At 42.4% G+C, this 22,809-nt stretch overlaps 13 non-coding genes across 13 annotated transcripts; all 13 read right to left on the reverse strand.

Moving 5' to 3' along the window:
- Positions 1-144: 144 nt before the first annotated feature.
- On the reverse strand, positions 145-308 carry LOC134307289 (U1 spliceosomal RNA). The gene has a single exon (XR_010009814.1). It is a non-coding gene; the product is annotated as a U1 spliceosomal RNA (small nuclear RNA).
- A 1,233-nt stretch (positions 309-1,541) lies between these two features.
- LOC134307260 (U1 spliceosomal RNA) lies at positions 1,542-1,705 on the reverse strand. The gene has a single exon (XR_010009786.1). It is a non-coding gene; the product is annotated as a U1 spliceosomal RNA (small nuclear RNA).
- Positions 1,706-3,285: 1,580 nt separating this feature from the next.
- LOC134307269 (U1 spliceosomal RNA) lies at positions 3,286-3,449 on the reverse strand. The gene has a single exon (XR_010009794.1). It is a non-coding gene; the product is annotated as a U1 spliceosomal RNA (small nuclear RNA).
- Positions 3,450-5,932: 2,483 nt separating this feature from the next.
- LOC134307263 (U1 spliceosomal RNA) lies at positions 5,933-6,096 on the reverse strand. The gene has a single exon (XR_010009789.1). It is a non-coding gene; the product is annotated as a U1 spliceosomal RNA (small nuclear RNA).
- A 1,224-nt stretch (positions 6,097-7,320) lies between these two features.
- Positions 7,321-7,484, reverse strand: LOC134307281 (U1 spliceosomal RNA). The gene has a single exon (XR_010009806.1). It is a non-coding gene; the product is annotated as a U1 spliceosomal RNA (small nuclear RNA).
- A 1,233-nt stretch (positions 7,485-8,717) lies between these two features.
- On the reverse strand, positions 8,718-8,881 carry LOC134307272 (U1 spliceosomal RNA). Its single transcript, XR_010009798.1, has one exon. It is a non-coding gene; the product is annotated as a U1 spliceosomal RNA (small nuclear RNA).
- A 1,225-nt stretch (positions 8,882-10,106) lies between these two features.
- Positions 10,107-10,270, reverse strand: LOC134307282 (U1 spliceosomal RNA). The gene has a single exon (XR_010009807.1). It is a non-coding gene; the product is annotated as a U1 spliceosomal RNA (small nuclear RNA).
- A 1,233-nt stretch (positions 10,271-11,503) lies between these two features.
- LOC134307284 (U1 spliceosomal RNA) lies at positions 11,504-11,667 on the reverse strand. The gene has a single exon (XR_010009809.1). It is a non-coding gene; the product is annotated as a U1 spliceosomal RNA (small nuclear RNA).
- A 1,580-nt stretch (positions 11,668-13,247) lies between these two features.
- Positions 13,248-13,411, reverse strand: LOC134307278 (U1 spliceosomal RNA). The gene has a single exon (XR_010009803.1). It is a non-coding gene; the product is annotated as a U1 spliceosomal RNA (small nuclear RNA).
- Positions 13,412-15,978: 2,567 nt separating this feature from the next.
- Positions 15,979-16,142, reverse strand: LOC134307279 (U1 spliceosomal RNA). Its single transcript, XR_010009804.1, has one exon. It is a non-coding gene; the product is annotated as a U1 spliceosomal RNA (small nuclear RNA).
- A 2,487-nt stretch (positions 16,143-18,629) lies between these two features.
- Positions 18,630-18,793, reverse strand: LOC134307264 (U1 spliceosomal RNA). The gene has a single exon (XR_010009790.1). It is a non-coding gene; the product is annotated as a U1 spliceosomal RNA (small nuclear RNA).
- A 1,221-nt stretch (positions 18,794-20,014) lies between these two features.
- On the reverse strand, positions 20,015-20,178 carry LOC134307283 (U1 spliceosomal RNA). Its single transcript, XR_010009808.1, has one exon. It is a non-coding gene; the product is annotated as a U1 spliceosomal RNA (small nuclear RNA).
- A 1,233-nt stretch (positions 20,179-21,411) lies between these two features.
- Positions 21,412-21,575, reverse strand: LOC134307290 (U1 spliceosomal RNA). Its single transcript, XR_010009815.1, has one exon. It is a non-coding gene; the product is annotated as a U1 spliceosomal RNA (small nuclear RNA).
- Positions 21,576-22,809: the final 1,234 nt, after the last annotated feature.

Genomic DNA, 22,809 nt, shown 5'->3' on the forward strand with positions numbered 1-22,809 from the left:
AACAAGCTTTTTATGCAAACGCTGCCTATCCAAAAATAGCTCTGAACTACCACTTTTTGCCCCACGAATCCGTCCAATCCGCTGCACATCGAACAACGACGGTCGGCTAAAATCTACAAACTCTATTTTTGCCACCACAGAAATCAGGGGAGAGCGCGAACGCAGTCCCCCACTATCAGAAATGATGCAGTCGAGATTCCCACATTTGGGGAATTCGCAGCGGTCAGCACAACCGGAGTGCAATGGCTGAGCCTCGCCCTGGGTGAACCACCTTCTTGATCATGGTCTCGCTTCTGCCAGGTAAGTATGAGGTGTAGAGGCACCGCCGAACAGAGACACCGAATCACACACCGTTCAAACTCACGGTGAGCTCCACTCGTCTACTCATCACACCAGCACAAAACGCCGCTATTCTGCAACATCAAAACGACCACGCCGACATTTGCCTGAAAATAAGAAAAAAAAACCACTTGGTTCAACCAAAACAGAAGAAAAAAATGATCATTTCAAATTGATCTACAAAAAAGAAAAAAGAAAACACTGTAAAAATCCACCTGACAAGCATGCCCTTTACATGTTTGGCATAGCTCAATCATGAAACGGTCAAATTAGCCTAAGAAATAGTGCAAACGGCTAATTATGTGCCCAGTGCTAAAGCTGATCTAAAATACCGGTCTCTTTAACGTTTGTATCAACAAGCTTTTTATGTAAACGCTGCCTATCCAAAAACAGCTCTGGACGACCACTTTTTTTCCAAGGCAAAAACGCCACAAATCCGTTCTTGATCCGAGCTGCAAATCGAAATACGACGAATCAGAATGAAAATCATACAGAACAAGAAACAAAATGAATACGGTCTCGCTCAATTTTACAAGCTCTTGCTTTGCCACCACAGAAATCAAGGGAAAGCGCGAACGCGGTCCCTCATTATCAGAAATTAGCGTTCTATTTCACGTTTGTATCAACAAGCTTTTTATGTAAACGCTGCCTATCCAAAAATAGCTCTGAACGACCACTTTTTTCCCCACGAATCCGTCCAATTGATAGGAACTGCACGCAAAAGAACAACGAATCAGAATGAAAATCATACAGAACAAGAAACTAATTGAATACGGTCGGCTAAAATCTACAAGCTCTATCTTTGCCACCACAGAAATCAGGGGAGAGCGCGAACGCAGTCCCCCACTAACTTTATATATAAGTTAAATATCCTACTGTGTTTTTTCATTTTTTATTTTATTAATAATTTTGGCGATGGGTGCCCTTTTTTTGGCTTGAGCACCTGCCCCCAAAAATGTCTGTGCACGTGCCTGGCCCAGTGCTAAAGCTGATTTAAAATACCGGTCTCTTTAACGTTTGTATCAACAAGCTTTCTATGTAAGCTGCCTTTTATGTTATGCTGCCTTTCCAAAAATAGCTCTGGACGACCACTTTTGTCCCAACGCAAAAATGCCACAAATCCGTTCTCCTGATCCGAGCTGCACATCGAACAACGACGGTCGGCTAAAACCTACAAACTCTATTTTTGCCACCACAGAAATCAGGGGAGAGCGCGAACGCAGTCCCCCACTATCAGAAATTATGCAGTCGAGATTCCCACATTTGGGGAATTCGCAGCGGTCAGCACAACCGGAGTGCAATGGCTGAGCCTCGCCCTGGGTGAACCACCTTCTTGATCATGGTCTCGCCCCTGCCAGGTAAGTATGAGGTGTAGAGGCACCGCCGAACAGAGACACCGAATCACACACCGTTCAAACTCACGGTGAGCTCCACTCGTCTACTCATCACACCAGCACAAACCTCACCGAACGCAAACGCCGCTATTCTGCAACATCAAAACGACCACGCCGACATTTGCCTGAAAATAAGAAAAAAAAAAGAAAAAAAAACACTTGGTTCAACCAAAACAGAAGAAAAAAATGATCATTTCAAATTGATCTACAAAAAAGAAAAGAAAAAACACTGTAAAAATCCACCTGACAAGCATGCCCTTTACAGGTTTGGCATAGCTCAATCATGAAACGGTCAAATTAGCCTAAGAAATAGTGCAAACGGCTAATTATGTGCCCAGTGCTAAAGCTGATCTAAAATACCGGTCTCTTTAACGTTTGTATCAACAAGCTTTTTATGTAAACGCTGCCTATCCAAAAATAGCTCTGGACGACCACTTTTTTTCCAAGGCAAAAACGCCACAAATCCGTTCTATCCGAGCTTCAAATCGAAATACGACGAATCAGAACGAAAATCATACAGAACAAGAAAAAAATGAATACGGTCTCGCTCAATTTTACAAGCTCTTGCTTTGCCACCACAGAAATCAAGGGAAAGCGCGAACGCGGTCCCTCATTATCAGAAATTAGCGTTCTATTTCACGTTTGTATCAACAAGCTTTTTATGCAAACGCTGCCTATCCAAAAATAGCTCTGAACTACCACTTTTTGCCCCACGAATCCGTCCAATTGATCGGAACTGCACGCAAAAGAACAACGAATCAGAATGAAAATCATACAGAACAAGAAACTAATTGAATACGGTCGGCTAAAATCTACAAGCTCTATCTTTGCCACCACAGAAATCAGGGAAGAGCGCGAACGCAGTCCCCCACTAACTTTATATATAAGTTAAATATCCTACTGTGTTTTTTCATTTTTTATTTTATTAATAATTTTGGCGATGGGTGCCCTTTTTTTGGCTTGAGCACCTGCCCCCAAAAATGTCTGTGCACGTGCCTGGCCCAGTGCTAAAGCTGATTTAAAATACCGGTCTCTTTAACGTTTGTATCAACAAGCTTTTTATGTAAACGCTGCCTTTCCAAAAATAGCTCTGGACGACCACTTTTGTCCCAACGCAAAAATGCCTGATCCGAGCTGCACATCGAACAAAATCTACAAACTCTATTTTTGCCACCACAGAAATCAGGGGAGAGCGCGAACGCAGTCCCCCACTAACTTTATATATAAGTTAAATATCCTACTGTGTTTTTTCATTTTTTATTTTATTAATAATTTTGGCGATGGGTGCCCTTTTTTTGGCTTGAGCACCTGCCCCCAAAAATGTCTGTGCACGTGCCTGGCCCAGTGCTAAAGCTGATTTAAAATACCGGTCTCTTTAACGTTTGTATCAACAAGCTTTTTATGTAAACGCTGCCTTTCCAAAAATAGCTCTGGACGACCACTTTTATACCAACGCAAAAATGCCACAAATCCGTTCTCCTGATCCGAGCTGCACATCGAACAACGACGGTCGGCTAAAATCTGCAAACTCTATTTTTGCCACCACAGAAATCAGGGGAGAGCGCGAACGCAGTCCCCCACTATCAGAAATTATGCAGTCGAGATTCCCACATTTGGGGAATTCGCAGCAGTCAGCACAACCAGAGTGCAATGGCTGAGCCTCGCCCTGGGTGAACCACCTTCTTGATCATGGTCTCGCCCCTGCCAGGTAAGTATGAGGTGTAGAAGCACCGCCGAACAGAGACACCGAATCACACACCGTTCAAACTCACGGTGAGCTCCACTCGTCTACTCATCACACCAGCACAAACCTCACCGAACGCAAACGCCGCTATTCTGCAACATCAAAACGACCACGCCGACATTTGCCTGAAAATAAGAAAAAAAAAAAAAAAAAAAAACACTTGGTTCAACCAAAACAGAAGAAAAAAATGATCATTTCAAATTGATCTACAAAAAAGAAAAGAAAAAACACTGTAAAAATCCACCTGACAAGCATGCCCTTTACAGGTTTGGCATAGCTCAATCATGAAACGGTCAAATTAGCCTAAAAAATAGTGCAAACGGCTAATTATGTGCCCAGTGCTAAAGCTGATCTAAAATACCGGTCTCTTTAACGTTTGTATCAACAAGCTTTTTATGTAAACGCTGCCTATCCAAAAATAGCTCTGGACGACCACTTTTTTTCCAAGGCAAAAACGCCACAAATCCATTCTATCCGAGCTTCAAATCGAAATACGACGAATCAGAACGAAAATCATACAGAACAAGAAAAAAATGAATACGGTCTCGCTCAATTTTACAAGCTCTTGCTTTGCCACCACAGAAATCAAGGGAAAGCGCGAACGCGGTCCCTCATTATCAGAAATTAGCGTTCTATTTCACGTTTGTATCAACAAGCTTTTAATGCAAACGCTGCCTATCCAAAAATAGCTCTGAACTACCACTTTTTGCCCCACGAATCCGTCCAATTGATCGGAACTGCACGCAAAAGAACAACGAATCAGAATGAAAATCATACAGAACAAGAAACTAATTGAATACGGTCGGCTAAAATCTACAAGCTCTATCTTTGCCACCACAGAAATCAGGGAAGAGCGCGAACGCAGTCCCCCACTAACTTTATATATAAGTTAAATATCCTACTGTGTTTTTTCATTTTTTATTTTATTAATAATTTTGGCGATGGGTGCCCTTTTTTTGGCTTGAGCACCTGCCCCCAAAAATGTCTGTGCACGTGCCTGGCCCAGTGCTAAAGCTGATTTAAAATACCGGTCTCTTTAACGTTTGTATCAACAAGCTTTTTATGTAAACGCTGCCTTTCCAAAAATAGCTCTGGACGACCACTTTTGTCCCAACGCAAAAATGCCTGATCCGAGCTGCACATCGAACAAAATCTACAAACTCTATTTTTGCCACCACAGAAATCAGGGGAGAGCGCGAACGCAGTCCCCCACTAACTTTATATATAAGTTAAATATCCTACTGTGTTTTTTCATTTTTTATTTTATTAATAATTTTGGCGATGGGTGCCCTTTTTTTGGCTTGAGCACCTGCCCCCAAAAATGTCTGTGCACGTGCCTGGCCCAGTGCTAAAGCTGATTTAAAATACCGGTCTCTTTAACGTTTGTATCAACAAGCTTTTTATGTAAGCTGCCTTTTATGTTATGCTGCCTTTCCAAAAATAGCTCTGGACGACCACTTTTGTCCCAACGCAAAAATGCCACAAATCCGTTCTCCTGATCCGAGCTGCACATCGAACAACGACGGTCGGCTAAAACCTACAAACTCTATTTTTGCCACCACAGAAATCAGGGGAGAGCGCGAACGCGGTCCCTCATTATCAGAAATTAGCGTTCTATTTCACGTTTGTATCAACAAGCTTTTTATGTAAACGCTGCCTATCCAAAAATAGCTCTGAACGACCACTTTTTTCCCCACGAATGCGTCCAATTGATCGGAACTGCACGCAAAAGAACAACGAATCAGAATGAAAATCATACAGAACAAGAAACTAATTGAATACGGTCGGCTAAAATCTACAAGCTCTATCTTTGCCACCACAGAAATCAGGGGAGAGCGCGAACGCAGTCCCCCACTAACTTTATATATAAGTTAAATATCCTACTGTGTTTTTTCAATTTTTATTTCATTAATAATTTTGGCGATGGGTGCTCTTTATTTGGCTTGAGCACCTGCCCCCAAAAATGTCTGTGCACGTGCCTGGCCCAGTGCTAAAGCTGATTTAAAATACCGGTCTCTTTAGTCAAGAAACTAATTGAATACGGTCGGCTAAAATCTACAAGCTCTATCTTTGCCACCACAGAAATAAGGGGAGAGCGCGAACGCAGTCCCCCACTAACTTTATATATAAGTTAAATATCCTACTGTGTTTTTTCATTTTTTATTTTATTAATAATTTTGGCGATGGGTGCCCTTTTTTTGGCTTGAGCACCTGCCCCCAAAAATGTCTGTGCACGTGCCTGGCCCAGTGCTAAAGCTGATTTAAAATACCGGTCTCTTTAACGTTTGTATCAACAAGCTTTTTATGTAAACGCTGCCTTTCCAAAAATAGCTCTGGACGACCACTTTTGTCCCAACGCAAAAATGCCACAAATCCGTTCTCCTGATCCGAGCAGCACATCGAACAACGACGGTCGGCTAAAATCTGCAAACTCTATTTTTGCCACCACAGAAATCAGGGGAGAGCGCGAACGCAGTCCCCCACAATCAGAAATTATGCAGTCGAGATTCCCACATTTGGGGAATTCGCAGCGGTCAGCACAACCGGAGTGCAATGGCTGAGCCTCGCCCTGGGTGAACCACCTTCTTGATCATGGTCTCGCCCCTGCCAGGTAAGTATGAGGTGTAGAGGCACCGCCGAACAGAGACACCGAATCACACACCGTTCAAACTCACGGTGAGCTCCACTCGTCTACTCATCACACCAGCACAAACCTCACCGAACGCAAACGCCGCTATTCTGCAACATCAAAACGACCACGCCGACATTTGCCTGAAAATAAGAAAAAAAAAAAAAAAAAAAAAACACTTGGTTCAACCAAAACAGAAGAAAAAAATGATCATTTCAAATTGATCTACAAAAAAGAAAAGAAAAAAACACTGTAAAAATCCACCTGACAAGCATGCCCTTTACAGGTTTGGCATAGCTCAATCATGAAACGGTCAAATTAGCCTAAGAAATAGTGCAAACGGCTAATTATGTGCCCAGTGCTAAAGCTGATCTAAAATACCGGTCTCTTTAACGTTTGTATCAACAAGCTTTTTATGTAAACGCTGCCTATCCAAAAATAGCTCTGGACGACCACTTTTTTTCCAAGGCAAAAACGCCACAAATCCGTTCTATCCGAGCTTCAAATCGAAATACGACGAATCAGAACGAAAATCATACAGAACAAGAAAAAAATGAATACGGTCTCGCTCAATTTTACAAGCTCTTGCTTTGCCACCACAGAAATCAAGGGAAAGCGCGAACGCGGTCCCTCATTATCAGAAATTAGCGTTCTATTTCACGTTTGTATCAACAAGCTTTTTATGCAAACGCTGCCTATCCAAAAATAGCTCTGAACTACCACTTTTTGCCCCACGAATCCGTCCAATTGATCGGAACTGCACGCAAAAGAACAACGAATCAGAATGAAAATCATACAGAACAAGAAACTAATTGAATACGGTCGGCTAAAATCTACAAGCTCGAACGCAGTCCCCCACTAACTTTATATATAAGTTAAATATCCTACTGTGTTTTTTCATTTTTTATTTTATTAATAATTTTGGCGATGAGTGCCCTTTTTTTGGCTTGAGCACCTGCCCCCAAAAATGTCTGTGCACGTGCCTGGCCCAGTGCTAAAGCTGATTTAAAATACCGGTCTCTTTAACGTTTGTATCAACAAGCTTTTTATGTAAGCTGCCTTTTATGTTATGCTGCCTTTCCAAAAATAGCTCTGGACGACCACTTTTGTCCCAACGCAAAAATGCCACAAATCCGTTCTCCTGATCCGAGCTGCACATCGAACAACGACGGTCGGCTAAAATCTACAAACTCTATTTTTGCCACCACAGAAATCAGGGGAGAGCGCGAACGCAGTCCCCCACTATCAGAAATGATGCAGTCGAGATTCCCACATTTGGGGAATTCGCAGCGGTCAGCACAACCGGAGTGCAATGGCTGAGCCTCGCCCTGGGTGAACCACCTTCTTGATCATGGTCTCGCTCCTGCCAGGTAAGTATGAGGTGTAGAGGCACCGCCGAACAGAGACACCGAATCACACACCGTTCAAACTCACGGTGAGCTCCACTCGTCTACTCATCACACCAGCACAAAACGCCGCTATTCTGCAACATCAAAACGACCACGCCGACATTTGCCTGAAAATAAGAAAAAAAAACCACTTGGTTCAACCAAAACAGAAGAAAAAAATGATCATTTCAAATTGATCTACAAAAAAGAAAAAAGAAAACACTGTAAAAATCCACCTGACAAGCATGCCCTTTACATGTTTGGCATAGCTCAATCATGAAACGGTCAAATTAGCCTAAGAAATAGTGCAAACGGCTAATTATGTGCCCAGTGCTAAAGCTGATCTAAAATACCGGTCTCTTTAACGTTTGTATCAACAAGCTTTTTATGTAAACGCTGCCTATCCAAAAACAGCTCTGGACGACCACTTTTTTTCCAAGGCAAAAACGCCACAAATCCGTTCTTGATCCGAGCTGCAAATCGAAATACGACGAATCAGAATGAAAATCATACAGAACAAGAAACAAAATGAATACGGTCTCGCTCAATTTTACAAGCTCTTGCTTTGCCACCACAGAAATCAAGGGAAAGCGCGAACGCGGTCCCTCATTATCAGAAATTAGCGTTCTATTTCACGTTTGTATCAACAAGCTTTTTATGTAAACGCTGCCTATCCAAAAATAGCTCTGAACGACCACTTTTTTCCCCACGAATCCGTCCAATTGATAGGAACTGCACGCAAAAGAACAACGAATCAGAATGAAAATCATACAGAACAAGAAACTAATTGAATACGGTCGGCTAAAATCTACAAGCTCTATCTTTGCCACCACAGAAATCAGGGGAGAGCGCGAACGCAGTCCCCCACTAACTTTATATATAAGTTAAATATCCTACTGTGTTTTTTCATTTTTTATTTTATTAATAATTTTGGCGATGGGTGCCCTTTTTTTGGCTTGAGCACCTGCCCCCAAAAATGTCTGTGCACGTGCCTGGCCCAGTGCTAAAGCTGATTTAAAATACCGGTCTCTTTAACGTTTGTATCAACAAGCTTTCTATGTAAGCTGCCTTTTATGTTATGCTGCCTTTCCAAAAATAGCTCTGGACGACCACTTTTGTCCCAACGCAAAAATGCCACAAATCCGTTCTCCTGATCCGAGCTGCACATCGAACAACGACGGTCGGCTAAAACCTACAAACTCTATTTTTGCCACCACAGAAATCAGGGGAGAGCGCGAACGCAGTCCCCCACTATCAGAAATTATGCAGTCGAGATTCCCACATTTGGGGAATTCGCAGCGGTCAGCACAACCGGAGTGCAATGGCTGAGCCTCGCCCTGGGTGAACCACCTTCTTGATCATGGTCTCGCCCCTGCCAGGTAAGTATGAGGTGTAGAGGCACCGCCGAACAGAGACACCGAATCACACACCGTTCAAACTCACGGTGAGCTCCACTCGTCTACTCATCACACCAGCACAAACCTCACCGAACGCAAACGCCGCTATTCTGCAACATCAAAACGACCACGCCGACATTTGCCTGAAAATAAGAAAAAAAAAAAAAAGAAAAAAAACACTTGGTTCAACCAAAACAGAAGAAAAAAATGATCATTTCAAATTGATCTACAAAAAAGAAAAGAAAAAAACACTGTAAAAATCCACCTGACAAGCATGCCCTTTACAGGTTTGGCATAGCTCAATCATGAAACGGTCAAATTAGCCTAAGAAATAGTGCAAACGGCTAATTATGTGCCCAGTGCTAAAGCTGATCTAAAATACCGGTCTCTTTAACGTTTGTATCAACAAGCTTTTTATGTAAACGCTGCCTATCCAAAAATAGCTCTGGACGACCACTTTTTTTCCAAGGCAAAAACGCCACAAATCCGTTCTATCCGAGCTTCAAATCGAAATACGACGAATCAGAACGAAAATCATACAGAACAAGAAAAAAATGAATACGGTCTCGCTCAATTTTACAAGCTCTTGCTTTGCCACCACAGAAATCAAGGGAAAGCGCGAACGCGGTCCCTCATTATCAGAAATTAGCGTTCTATTTCACGTTTGTATCAACAAGCTTTTTATGCAAACGCTGCCTATCCAAAAATAGCTCTGAACTACCACTTTTTGCCCCACGAATCCGTCCAATTGATCGGAACTGCACGCAAAAGAACAACGAATCAGAATGAAAATCATACAGAACAAGAAACTAATTGAATACGGTCGGCTAAAATCTACAAGCTCGAACGCAGTCCCCCACTAACTTTATATATAAGTTAAATATCCTACTGTGTTTTTTCATTTTTTATTTTATTAATAATTTTGGCGATGAGTGCCCTTTTTTTGGCTTGAGCACCTGCCCCCAAAAATGTCTGTGCACGTGCCTGGCCCAGTGCTAAAGCTGATTTAAAATACCGGTCTCTTTAACGTTTGTATCAACAAGCTTTTTATGTAAGCTGCCTTTTATGTTATGCTGCCTTTCCAAAAATAGCTCTGGACGACCACTTTTGTCCCAACGCAAAAATGCCACAAATCCGTTCTCCTGATCCGAGCTGCACATCGAACAACGACGGTCGGCTAAAATCTACAAACTCTATTTTTGCCACCACAGAAATCAGGGGAGAGCGCGAACGCAGTCCCCCACTATCAGAAATGATGCAGTCGAGATTCCCACATTTGGGGAATTCGCAGCGGTCAGCACAACCGGAGTGCAATGGCTGAGCCTCGCCCTGGGTGAACCACCTTCTTGATCATGGTCTCGCTCCTGCCAGGTAAGTATGAGGTGTAGAGGCACCGCCGAACAGAGACACCGAATCACACACCGTTCAAACTCACGGTGAGCTCCACTCGTCTACTCATCACACCAGCACAAAACGCCGCTATTCTGCAACATCAAAACGACCACGCCGACATTTGCCTGAAAATAAGAAAAAAAAACCACTTGGTTCAACCAAAACAGAAGAAAAAAATGATCATTTCAAATTGATCTACAAAAAAGAAAAAAGAAAACACTGTAAAAATCCACCTGACAAGCATGCCCTTTACATGTTTGGCATAGCTCAATCATGAAACGGTCAAATTAGCCTAAGAAATAGTGCAAACGGCTAATTATGTGCCCAGTGCTAAAGCTGATCTAAAATACCGGTCTCTTTAACGTTTGTATCAACAAGCTTTTTATGTAAACGCTGCCTATCCAAAAACAGCTCTGGACGACCACTTTTTTTCCAAGGCAAAAACGCCACAAATCCGTTCTTGATCCGAGCTGCAAATCGAAATACGACGAATCAGAATGAAAATCATACAGAACAAGAAACAAAATGAATACGGTCTCGCTCAATTTTACAAGCTCTTGCTTTGCCACCACAGAAATCAAGGGAAAGCGCGAACGCGGTCCCTCATTATCAGAAATTAGCGTTCTATTTCACGTTTGTATCAACAAGCTTTTTATGTAAACGCTGCCTATCCAAAAATAGCTCTGAACGACCACTTTTTTCCCCACGAATCCGTCCAATTGATAGGAACTGCACGCAAAAGAACAACGAATCAGAATGAAAATCATACAGAACAAGAAACTAATTGAATACGGTCGGCTAAAATCTACAAGCTCTATCTTTGCCACCACAGAAATCAGGGGAGAGCGCGAACGCAGTCCCCCACTAACTTTATATATAAGTTAAATATCCTACTGTGTTTTTTCATTTTTTATTTTATTAATAATTTTGGCGATGGGTGCCCTTTTTTTGGCTTGAGCACCTGCCCCCAAAAATGTCTGTGCACGTGCCTGGCCCAGTGCTAAAGCTGATTTAAAATACCGGTCTCTTTAACGTTTGTATCAACAAGCTTTCTATGTAAGCTGCCTTTTATGTTATGCTGCCTTTCCAAAAATAGCTCTGGACGACCACTTTTGTCCCAACGCAAAAATGCCACAAATCCGTTCTCCTGATCCGAGCTGCACATCGAACAACGACGGTCGGCTAAAACCTACAAACTCTATTTTTGCCACCACAGAAATCAGGGGAGAGCGCGAACGCAGTCCCCCACTATCAGAAATTATGCAGTCGAGATTCCCACATTTGGGGAATTCGCAGCGGTCAGCACAACCGGAGTGCAATGGCTGAGCCTCGCCCTGGGTGAACCACCTTCTTGATCATGGTCTCGCCCCTGCCAGGTAAGTATGAGGTGTAGAGGCACCGCCGAACAGAGACACCGAATCACACACCGTTCAAACTCACGGTGAGCTCCACTCGTCTACTCATCACACCAGCACAAACCTCACCGAACGCAAACGCCGCTATTCTGCAACATCAAAACGACCACGCCGACATTTGCCTGAAAATAAGAAAAAAAAACGAAAAAAAAACACTTGGTTCAACCAAAACAGAAGAAAAAAATGATCATTTCAAATTGATCTACAAAAAAGAAAAGAAAAAACACTGTAAAAATCCACCTGACAAGCATGCCCTTTACAGGTTTGGCATAGCTCAATCATGAAACGGTCAAATTAGCCTAAGAAATAGTGCAAACGGCTAATTATGTGCCCAGTGCTAAAGCTGATCTAAAATACCGGTCTCTTTAACGTTTGTATCAACAAGCTTTTTATGTAAACGCTGCCTATCCAAAAATAGCTCTGGACGACCACTTTTTTTCCAAGGCAAAAACGCCACAAATCCGTTCTATCCGAGCTTCAAATCGAAATACGACGAATCAGAACGAAAATCATACAGAACAAGAAAAAAATGAATACGGTCTCGCTCAATTTTACAAGCTCTTGCTTTGCCACCACAGAAATCAAGGGAAAGCGCGAACGCGGTCCCTCATTATCAGAAATTAGCGTTCTATTTCACGTTTGTATCAACAAGCTTTTTATGCAAACGCTGCCTATCCAAAAATAGCTCTGAACTACCACTTTTTGCCCCACGAATCCGTCCAATTGATCGGAACTGCACGCAAAAGAACAACGAATCAGAATGAAAATCATACAGAACAAGAAACTAATTGAATACGGTCGGCTAAAATCTACAAGCTCTATCTTTGCCACCACAGAAATCAGGGAAGAGCGCGAACGCAGTCCCCCACTAACTTTATATATAAGTTAAATATCCTACTGTGTTTTTTCATTTTTTATTTTATTAATAATTTTGGCGATGGGTGCCCTTTTTTTGGCTTGAGCACCTGCCCCCAAAAATGTCTGTGCACGTGCCTGGCCCAGTGCTAAAGCTGATTTAAAATACCGGTCTCTTTAACGTTTGTATCAACAAGCTTTTTATGTAAACGCTGCCTTTCCAAAAATAGCTCTGGACGACCACTTTTGTCCCAACGCAAAAATGCCTGATCCGAGCTGCACATCGAACAAAATCTACAAACTCTATTTTTGCCACCACAGAAATCAGGGGAGAGCGCGAACGCAGTCCCCCACTAACTTTATATATAAGTTAAATATCCTACTGTGTTTTTTCATTTTTTATTTTATTAATAATTTTGGCGATGGGTGCCCTTTTTTTGGCTTGAGCACCTGCCCCCAAAAATGTCTGTGCACGTGCCTGGCCCAGTGCTAAAGCTGATTTAAAATACCGGTCTCTTTAACGTTTGTATCAACAAGCTTTTTATGTAAACGCTGCCTTTCCAAAAATAGCTCTGGACGACCACTTTTATACCAACGCAAAAATGCCACAAATCCGTTCTCCTGATCCGAGCTGCACATCGAACAACGACGGTCGGCTAAAATCTGCAAACTCTATTTTTGCCACCACAGAAATCAGGGAAGAGCGCGAACGCAGTCCCCCACTATCAGAAATTATGCAGTCGAGATTCCCACATTTGGGGAATTCGCAGCAGTCAGCACAACCACAGTGCAATGGCTGAGCCTCGCCCTGGGTGAACCACCTTCTTGATCATGGTCTCGCCCCTGCCAGGTAAGTATGAGGTGTAGAAGCACCGCCGAACAGAGACACCGAATCACACACCGTTCAAACTCACGGTGAGCTCCACTCGTCTACTCATCACACCAGCACAAACCTCACCGAACGCAAACGCCGCTATTCTGCAACATCAAAACGACCACGCCGACATTTGCCTGAAAATAAGAAAAAAAAAAAAAAGAAAAAAAAACACTTGGTTCAACCAAAACAGAAGAAAAAAATGATCATTTCAAATTGATCTACAAAAAAGAAAAGAAAAAACACTGTAAAAATCCACCTGACAAGCATGCCCTTTACAGGTTTGGCATAGCTCAATCATGAAACGGTCAAATTAGCCTAAAAAATGGTGCAAACGGCTAATTATGTGCCCAGTGCTAAAGCTGATCTAAAATACCGGTCTCTTTAACGTTTGTATCAACAAGCTTTTTATGTAAACGCTGCCTATCCAAAAAATAGCTCTGGACGACCACTTTTTTTCCAAGGCAAAAACGCCACAAATCCGTTCTATCCGAGCTTCAAATCGAAATACGACGAATCAGAACGAAAATCATACAGAACAAGAAAAAAATGAATACGGTCTCGCTCAATTTTACAAGCTCTTGCTTTGCCACCACAGAAATCAAGGGAAAGCGCGAACGCGGTCCCTCATTATCAGAAATTAGCGTTCTATTTCACGTTTGTATCAACAAGCTTTTAATGCAAACGCTGCCTATCCAAAAATAGCTCTGAACTACCACTTTTTGCCCCACGAATCCGTCCAATTGATCGGAACTGCACGCAAAAGAACAACGAATCAGAATGAAAATCATACAGAACAAGAAACTAATTGAATACGGTCGGCTAAAATCTACAAGCTCTATCTTTGCCACCACAGAAATCAGGGAAGAGCGCGAACGCAGTCCCCCACTAACTTTATATATAAGTTAAATATCCTACTGTGTTTTTTCATTTTTTATTTTATTAATAATTTTGGCGATGGGTGCCCTTTTTTTGGCTTGAGCACCTGCCCCCAAAAATGTCTGTGCACGTGCCTGGCCCAGTGCTAAAGCTGATTTAAAATACCGGTCTCTTTAACGTTTGTATCAACAAGCTTTTTATGTAAACGCTGCCTTTCCAAAAATAGCTCTGGACGACCACTTTTGTCCCAACGCAAAAATGCCTGATCCGAGCTGCACATCGAACAAAATCTACAAACTCTATTTTTGCCACCACAGAAATCAGGGGAGAGCGCGAACGCAGTCCCCCACTAACTTTATATATAAGTTAAATATCCTACTGTGTTTTTTCATTTTTTATTTTATTAATAATTTTGGCGATGGGTGCCCTTTTTTTGGCTTGAGCACCTGCCCCCAAAAATGTCTGTGCACGTGCCTGGCCCAGTGCTAAAGCTGATTTAAAATACCGGTCTCTTTAACGTTTGTATCAACAAGCTTTTTATGTAAGCTGCCTTTTATGTTATGCTGCCTTTCCAAAAATAGCTCTGGACGACCACTTTTGTCCCAACGCAAAAATGCCACAAATCCGTTCTCCTGATCCGAGCTGCACATCGAACAACGACGGTCGGCTAAAACCTACAAACTCTATTTTTGCCACCACAGAAATCAGGGGAGAGCGCGAACGCGGTCCCTCATTATCAGAAATTAGCGTTCTATTTCACGTTTGTATCAACAAGCTTTTTATGTAAACGCTGCCTATCCAAAAATAGCTCTGAACGACCACTTTTTTCCCCACGAATGCGTCCAATTGATCGGAACTGCACGCAAAAGAACAACGAATCAGAATGAAAATCATACAGAACAAGAAACTAATTGAATACGGTCGGCTAAAATCTACAAGCTCTATCTTTGCCACCACAGAAATCAGGGGAGAGCGCGAACGCAGTCCCCCACTAACTTTATATATAAGTTAAATATCCTACTGTGTTTTTTCAATTTTTATTTCATTAATAATTTTGGCGATGGGTGCTCTTTATTTGGCTTGAGCACCTGCCCCCAAAAATGTCTGTGCACGTGCCTGGCCCAGTGCTAAAGCTGATTTAAAATACCGGTCTCTTTAACGTTTGTATCAACAAGCTTTTTATGTAAACGCTGCCTTTCCAAAAATAGCTCTGGACGACCACTTTTGTCCCAACGCAAAAATGCCTGATCCGAGCTGCACATCGAACAAAATCTACAAACTCTATTTTTGCCACCACAGAAATCAGGGGAGAGCGCGAACGCAGTCCCCCACTAACTTTATATATAAGTTAAATATCCTACTGTGTTTTTTCATTTTTTATTTTATTAATAATTTTGGCGATGGGTGCCCTTTTTTTGGCTTGAGCACCTGCCCCCAAAAATGTCTGTGCACGTGCCTGGCCCAGTGCTAAAGCTGATTTAAAATACCGGTCTCTTTAACGTTTGTATCAACAAGCTTTTTATGTAAACGCTGCCTTTCCAAAAATAGCTCTGGACGACCACTTTTATACCAACGCAAAAATGCCACAAATCCGTTCTCCTGATCCGAGCTGCACATCGAACAACGACGGTCGGCTAAAATCTGCAAACTCTATTTTTGCCACCACAGAAATCAGGGAAGAGCGCGAACGCAGTCCCCCACTATCAGAAATTATGCAGTCGAGATTCCCACATTTGGGGAATTCGCAGCAGTCAGCACAACCACAGTGCAATGGCTGAGCCTCGCCCTGGGTGAACCACCTTCTTGATCATGGTCTCGCCCCTGCCAGGTAAGTATGAGGTGTAGAAGCACCGCCGAACAGAGACACCGAATCACACACCGTTCAAACTCACGGTGAGCTCCACTCGTCTACTCATCACACCAGCACAAACCTCACCGAACGCAAACGCCGCTATTCTGCAACATCAAAACGACCACGCCGACATTTGCCTGAAAATAAGAAAAAAAAAAAAAAGAAAAAAAAACACTTGGTTCAACCAAAACAGAAGAAAAAAATGATCATTTCAAATTGATCTACAAAAAAGAAAAGAAAAAACACTGTAAAAATCCACCTGACAAGCATGCCCTTTACAGGTTTGGCATAGCTCAATCATGAAACGGTCAAATTAGCCTAAAAAATGGTGCAAACGGCTAATTATGTGCCCAGTGCTAAAGCTGATCTAAAATACCGGTCTCTTTAACGTTTGTATCAACAAGCTTTTTATGTAAACGCTGCCTATCCAAAAAATAGCTCTGGACGACCACTTTTTTTCCAAGGCAAAAACGCCACAAATCCGTTCTATCCGAGCTTCAAATCGAAATACGACGAATCAGAACGAAAATCATACAGAACAAGAAAAAAATGAATACGGTCTCGCTCAATTTTACAAGCTCTTGCTTTGCCACCACAGAAATCAAGGGAAAGCGCGAACGCGGTCCCTCATTATCAGAAATTAGCGTTCTATTTCACGTTTGTATCAACAAGCTTTTAATGCAAACGCTGCCTATCCAAAAATAGCTCTGAACTACCACTTTTTGCCCCACGAATCCGTCCAATTGATCGGAACTGCACGCAAAAGAACAACGAATCAGAATGAAAATCATACAGAACAAGAAACTAATTGAATACGGTCGGCTAAAATCTACAAGCTCTATCTTTGCCACCACAGAAATCAGGGAAGAGCGCGAACGCAGTCCCCCACTAACTTTATATATAAGTTAAATATCCTACTGTGTTTTTTCATTTTTTATTTTATTAATAATTTTGGCGATGGGTGCCCTTTTTTTGGCTTGAGCACCTGCCCCCAAAAATGTCTGTGCACGTGCCTGGCCCAGTGCTAAAGCTGATTTAAAATACCGGTCTCTTTAACGTTTGTATCAACAAGCTTTTTATGTAAACGCTGCCTTTCCAAAAATAGCTCTGGACGACCACTTTTGTCCCAACGCAAAAATGCCTGATCCGAGCTGCACATCGAACAAAATCTACAAACTCTATTTTTGCCACCACAGAAATCAGGGGAGAGCGCGAACGCAGTCCCCCACTAACTTTATATATAAGTTAAATATCCTACTGTGTTTTTTCATTTTTTATTTTATTAATAATTTTGGCGATGGGTGCCCTTTTTTTGGCTTGAGCACCTGCCCCCAAAAATGTCTGTGCACGTGCCTGGCCCAGTGCTAAAGCTGATTTAAAATACCGGTCTCTTTAACGTTTGTATCAACAAGCTTTTTATGTAAGCTGCCTTTTATGTTATGCTGCCTTTCCAAAAATAGCTCTGGACGACCACTTTTGTCCCAACGCAAAAATGCCACAAATCCGTTCTCCTGATCCGAGCTGCACATCGAACAACGACGGTCGGCTAAAACCTACAAACTCTATTTTTGCCACCACAGAAATCAGGGGAGAGCGCGAACGCGGTCCCTCATTATCAGAAATTAGCGTTCTATTTCACGTTTGTATCAACAAGCTTTTTATGTAAACGCTGCCTATCCAAAAATAGCTCTGAACGACCACTTTTTTCCCCACGAATGCGTCCAATTGATCGGAACTGCACGCAAAAGAACAACGAATCAGAATGAAAATCATACAGAACAAGAAACTAATTGAATACGGTCGGCTAAAATCTACAAGCTCTATCTTTGCCACCACAGAAATCAGGGGAGAGCGCGAACGCAGTCCCCCACTAACTTTATATATAAGTTAAATATCCTACTGTGTTTTTTCAATTTTTATTTCATTAATAATTTTGGCGATGGGTGCTCTTTATTTGGCTTGAGCACCTGCCCCCAAAAATGTCTGTGCACGTGCCTGGCCCAGTGCTAAAGCTGATTTAAAATACCGGTCTCTTTAGTCAAGAAACTAATTGAATACGGTCGGCTAAAATCTACAAGCTCTATCTTTGCCACCACAGAAATAAGGGGAGAGCGCGAACGCAGTCCCTCACTAACTTTATATATAAGTTAAATATCCTACTGTGTTTTTTCATTTTTTATTTTATTAATAATTTTGGCGATGGGTGCCCTTTTTTTGGCTTGAGCACCTGCCCCCAAAAATGTCTGTGCACGTGCCTGGCCCAGTGCTAAAGCTGATTTAAAATACCGGTCTCTTTAACGTTTGTATCAACAAGCTTTTTATGTAAACGCTGCCTTTCCAAAAATAGCTCTGGACGACCACTTTTGTCCCAACGCAAAAATGCCACAAATCCGTTCTCCTGATCCGAGCAGCACATCGAACAACGACGGTCGGCTAAAATCTGCAAACTCTATTTTTGCCACCACAGAAATCAGGGGAGAGCGCGAACGCAGTCCCCCACAATCAGAAATTATGCAGTCGAGATTCCCACATTTGGGGAATTCGCAGCGGTCAGCACAACCGGAGTGCAATGGCTGAGCCTCGCCCTGGGTGAACCACCTTCTTGATCATGGTCTCGCCCCTGCCAGGTAAGTATGAGGTGTAGAGGCACCGCCGAACAGAGACACCGAATCACACACCGTTCAAACTCACGGTGAGCTCCACTCGTCTACTCATCACACCAGCACAAACCTCACCGAACGCAAACGCCGCTATTCTGCAACATCAAAACGACCACGCCGACATTTGCCTGAAAATAAGAAAAAAAAAAAAAAAAAAACACTTGGTTCAACCAAAACAGAAGAAAAAAATGATCATTTCAAATTGATCTACAAAAAAGAAAAGAAAAAAACACTGTAAAAATCCACCTGACAAGCATGCCCTTTACAGGTTTGGCATAGCTCAATCATGAAACGGTCAAATTAGCCTAAGAAATAGTGCAAACGGCTAATTATGTGCCCAGTGCTAAAGCTGATCTAAAATACCGGTCTCTTTAACGTTTGTATCAACAAGCTTTTTATGTAAACGCTGCCTATCCAAAAATAGCTCTGGACGACCACTTTTTTTCCAAGGCAAAAACGCCACAAATCCGTTCTATCCGAGCTTCAAATCGAAATACGACGAATCAGAACGAAAATCATACAGAACAAGAAAAAAATGAATACGGTCTCGCTCAATTTTACAAGCTCTTGCTTTGCCACCACAGAAATCAAGGGAAAGCGCGAACGCGGTCCCTCATTATCAGAAATTAGCGTTCTATTTCACGTTTGTATCAACAAGCTTTTTATGCAAACGCTGCCTATCCAAAAATAGCTCTGAACTACCACTTTTTGCCCCACGAATCCGTCCAATTGATCGGAACTGCACGCAAAAGAACAACGAATCAGAATGAAAATCATACAGAACAAGAAACTAATTGAATACGGTCGGCTAAAATCTACAAGCTCGAACGCAGTCCCCCACTAACTTTATATATAAGTTAAATATCCTACTGTGTTTTTTCATTTTTTATTTTATTAATAATTTTGGCGATGAGTGCCCTTTTTTTGGCTTGAGCACCTGCCCCCAAAAATGTCTGTGCACGTGCCTGGCCCAGTGCTAAAGCTGATTTAAAATACCGGTCTCTTTAACGTTTGTATCAACAAGCTTTTTATGTAAGCTGCCTTTTATGTTATGCTGCCTTTCCAAAAATAGCTCTGGACGACCACTTTTGTCCCAACGCAAAAATGCCACAAATCCGTTCTCCTGATCCGAGCTGCACATCGAACAACGACGGTCGGCTAAAATCTACAAACTCTATTTTTGCCACCACAGAAATCAGGGGAGAGCGCGAACGCAGTCCCCCACTATCAGAAATGATGCAGTCGAGATTCCCACATTTGGGGAATTCGCAGCGGTCAGCACAACCGGAGTGCAATGGCTGAGCCTCGCCCTGGGTGAACCACCTTCTTGATCATGGTCTCGCTCCTGCCAGGTAAGTATGAGGTGTAGAGGCACCGCCGAACAGAGACACCGAATCACACACCGTTCAAACTCACGGTGAGCTCCACTCGTCTACTCATCACACCAGCACAAAACGCCGCTATTCTGCAACATCAAAACGACCACGCCGACATTTGCCTGAAAATAAGAAAAAAAAACCACTTGGTTCAACCAAAACAGAAGAAAAAAATGATCATTTCAAATTGATCTACAAAAAAGAAAAAAGAAAACACTGTAAAAATCCACCTGACAAGCATGCCCTTTACATGTTTGGCATAGCTCAATCATGAAACGGTCAAATTAGCCTAAGAAATAGTGCAAACGGCTAATTATGTGCCCAGTGCTAAAGCTGATCTAAAATACCGGTCTCTTTAACGTTTGTATCAACAAGCTTTTTATGTAAACGCTGCCTATCCAAAAACAGCTCTGGACGACCACTTTTTTTCCAAGGCAAAAACGCCACAAATCCGTTCTTGATCCGAGCTGCAAATCGAAATACGACGAATCAGAATGAAAATCATACAGAACAAGAAACAAAATGAATACGGTCTCGCTCAATTTTACAAGCTCTTGCTTTGCCACCACAGAAATCAAGGGAAAGCGCGAACGCGGTCCCTCATTATCAGAAATTAGCGTTCTATTTCACGTTTGTATCAACAAGCTTTTTATGTAAACGCTGCCTATCCAAAAATAGCTCTGAACGACCACTTTTTTCCCCACGAATCCGTCCAATTGATAGGAACTGCACGCAAAAGAACAACGAATCAGAATGAAAATCATACAGAACAAGAAACTAATTGAATACGGTCGGCTAAAATCTACAAGCTCTATCTTTGCCACCACAGAAATCAGGGGAGAGCGCGAACGCAGTCCCCCACTAACTTTATATATAAGTTAAATATCCTACTGTGTTTTTTCATTTTTTATTTTATTAATAATTTTGGCGATGGGTGCCCTTTTTTTGGCTTGAGCACCTGCCCCCAAAAATGTCTGTGCACGTGCCTGGCCCAGTGCTAAAGCTGATTTAAAATACCGGTCTCTTTAACGTTTGTATCAACAAGCTTTCTATGTAAGCTGCCTTTTATGTTATGCTGCCTTTCCAAAAATAGCTCTGGACGACCACTTTTGTCCCAACGCAAAAATGCCACAAATCCGTTCTCCTGATCCGAGCTGCACATCGAACAACGACGGTCGGCTAAAACCTACAAACTCTATTTTTGCCACCACAGAAATCAGGGGAGAGCGCGAACGCAGTCCCCCACTATCAGAAATTATGCAGTCGAGATTCCCACATTTGGGGAATTCGCAGCGGTCAGCACAACCGGAGTGCAATGGCTGAGCCTCGCCCTGGGTGAACCACCTTCTTGATCATGGTCTCGCCCCTGCCAGGTAAGTATGAGGTGTAGAGGCACCGCCGAACAGAGACACCGAATCACACACCGTTCAAACTCACGGTGAGCTCCACTCGTCTACTCATCACACCAGCACAAACCTCACCGAACGCAAACGCCGCTATTCTGCAACATCAAAACGACCACGCCGACATTTGCCTGAAAATAAGAAAAAAAGAAAAGAAAAAAAAACACTTGGTTCAACCAAAACAGAAGAAAAAAATGATCATTTCAAATTGATCTACAAAAAAGAAAAGAAAAAACACTGTAAAAATCCACCTGACAAGCATGCCCTTTACAGGTTTGGCATAGCTCAATCATGAAACGGTCAAATTAGCCTAAGAAATAGTGCAAACGGCTAATTATGTGCCCAGTGCTAAAGCTGATCTAAAATACCGGTCTCTTTAACGTTTGTATCAACAAGCTTTTTATGTAAACGCTGCCTATCCAAAAATAGCTCTGGACGACCACTTTTTTTCCAAGGCAAAAACGCCACAAATCCGTTCTATCCGAGCTTCAAATCGAAATACGACGAATCAGAACGAAAATCATACAGAACAAGAAAAAAATGAATACGGTCTCGCTCAATTTTACAAGCTCTTGCTTTGCCACCACAGAAATCAAGGGAAAGCGCGAACGCGGTCCCTCATTATCAGAAATTAGCGTTCTATTTCACGTTTGTATCAACAAGCTTTTTATGCAAACGCTGCCTATCCAAAAATAGCTCTGAACTACCACTTTTTGCCCCACGAATCCGTCCAATTGATCGGAACTGCACGCAAAAGAACAACGAATCAGAATGAAAATCATACAGAACAAGAAACTAATTGAATACGGTCGGCTAAAATCTACAAGCTCTATCTTTGCCACCACAGAAATCAGGGAAGAGCGCGAACGCAGTCCCCCACTAACTTTATATATAAGTTAAATATCCTACTGTGTTTTTTCATTTTTTATTTTATTAATAATTTTGGCGATGGGTGCCCTTTTTTTGGCTTGAGCACCTGCCCCCAAAAATGTCTGTGCACGTGCCTGGCCCAGTGCTAAAGCTGATTTAAAATACCGGTCTCTTTAACGTTTGTATCAACAAGCTTTTTATGTAAACGCTGCCTTTCCAAAAATAGCTCTGGACGACCACTTTTGTCCCAACGCAAAAATGCCTGATCCGAGCTGCACATCGAACAAAATCTACAAACTCTATTTTTGCCACCACAGAAATCAGGGGAGAGCGCGAACGCAG

Source organism: Trichomycterus rosablanca, unplaced genomic scaffold (assembly GCF_030014385.1).
Source record: "Trichomycterus rosablanca isolate fTriRos1 unplaced genomic scaffold, fTriRos1.hap1 scaffold_263, whole genome shotgun sequence".
NCBI classification, from domain to species: domain Eukaryota; kingdom Metazoa; phylum Chordata; class Actinopteri; order Siluriformes; family Trichomycteridae; genus Trichomycterus; species Trichomycterus rosablanca.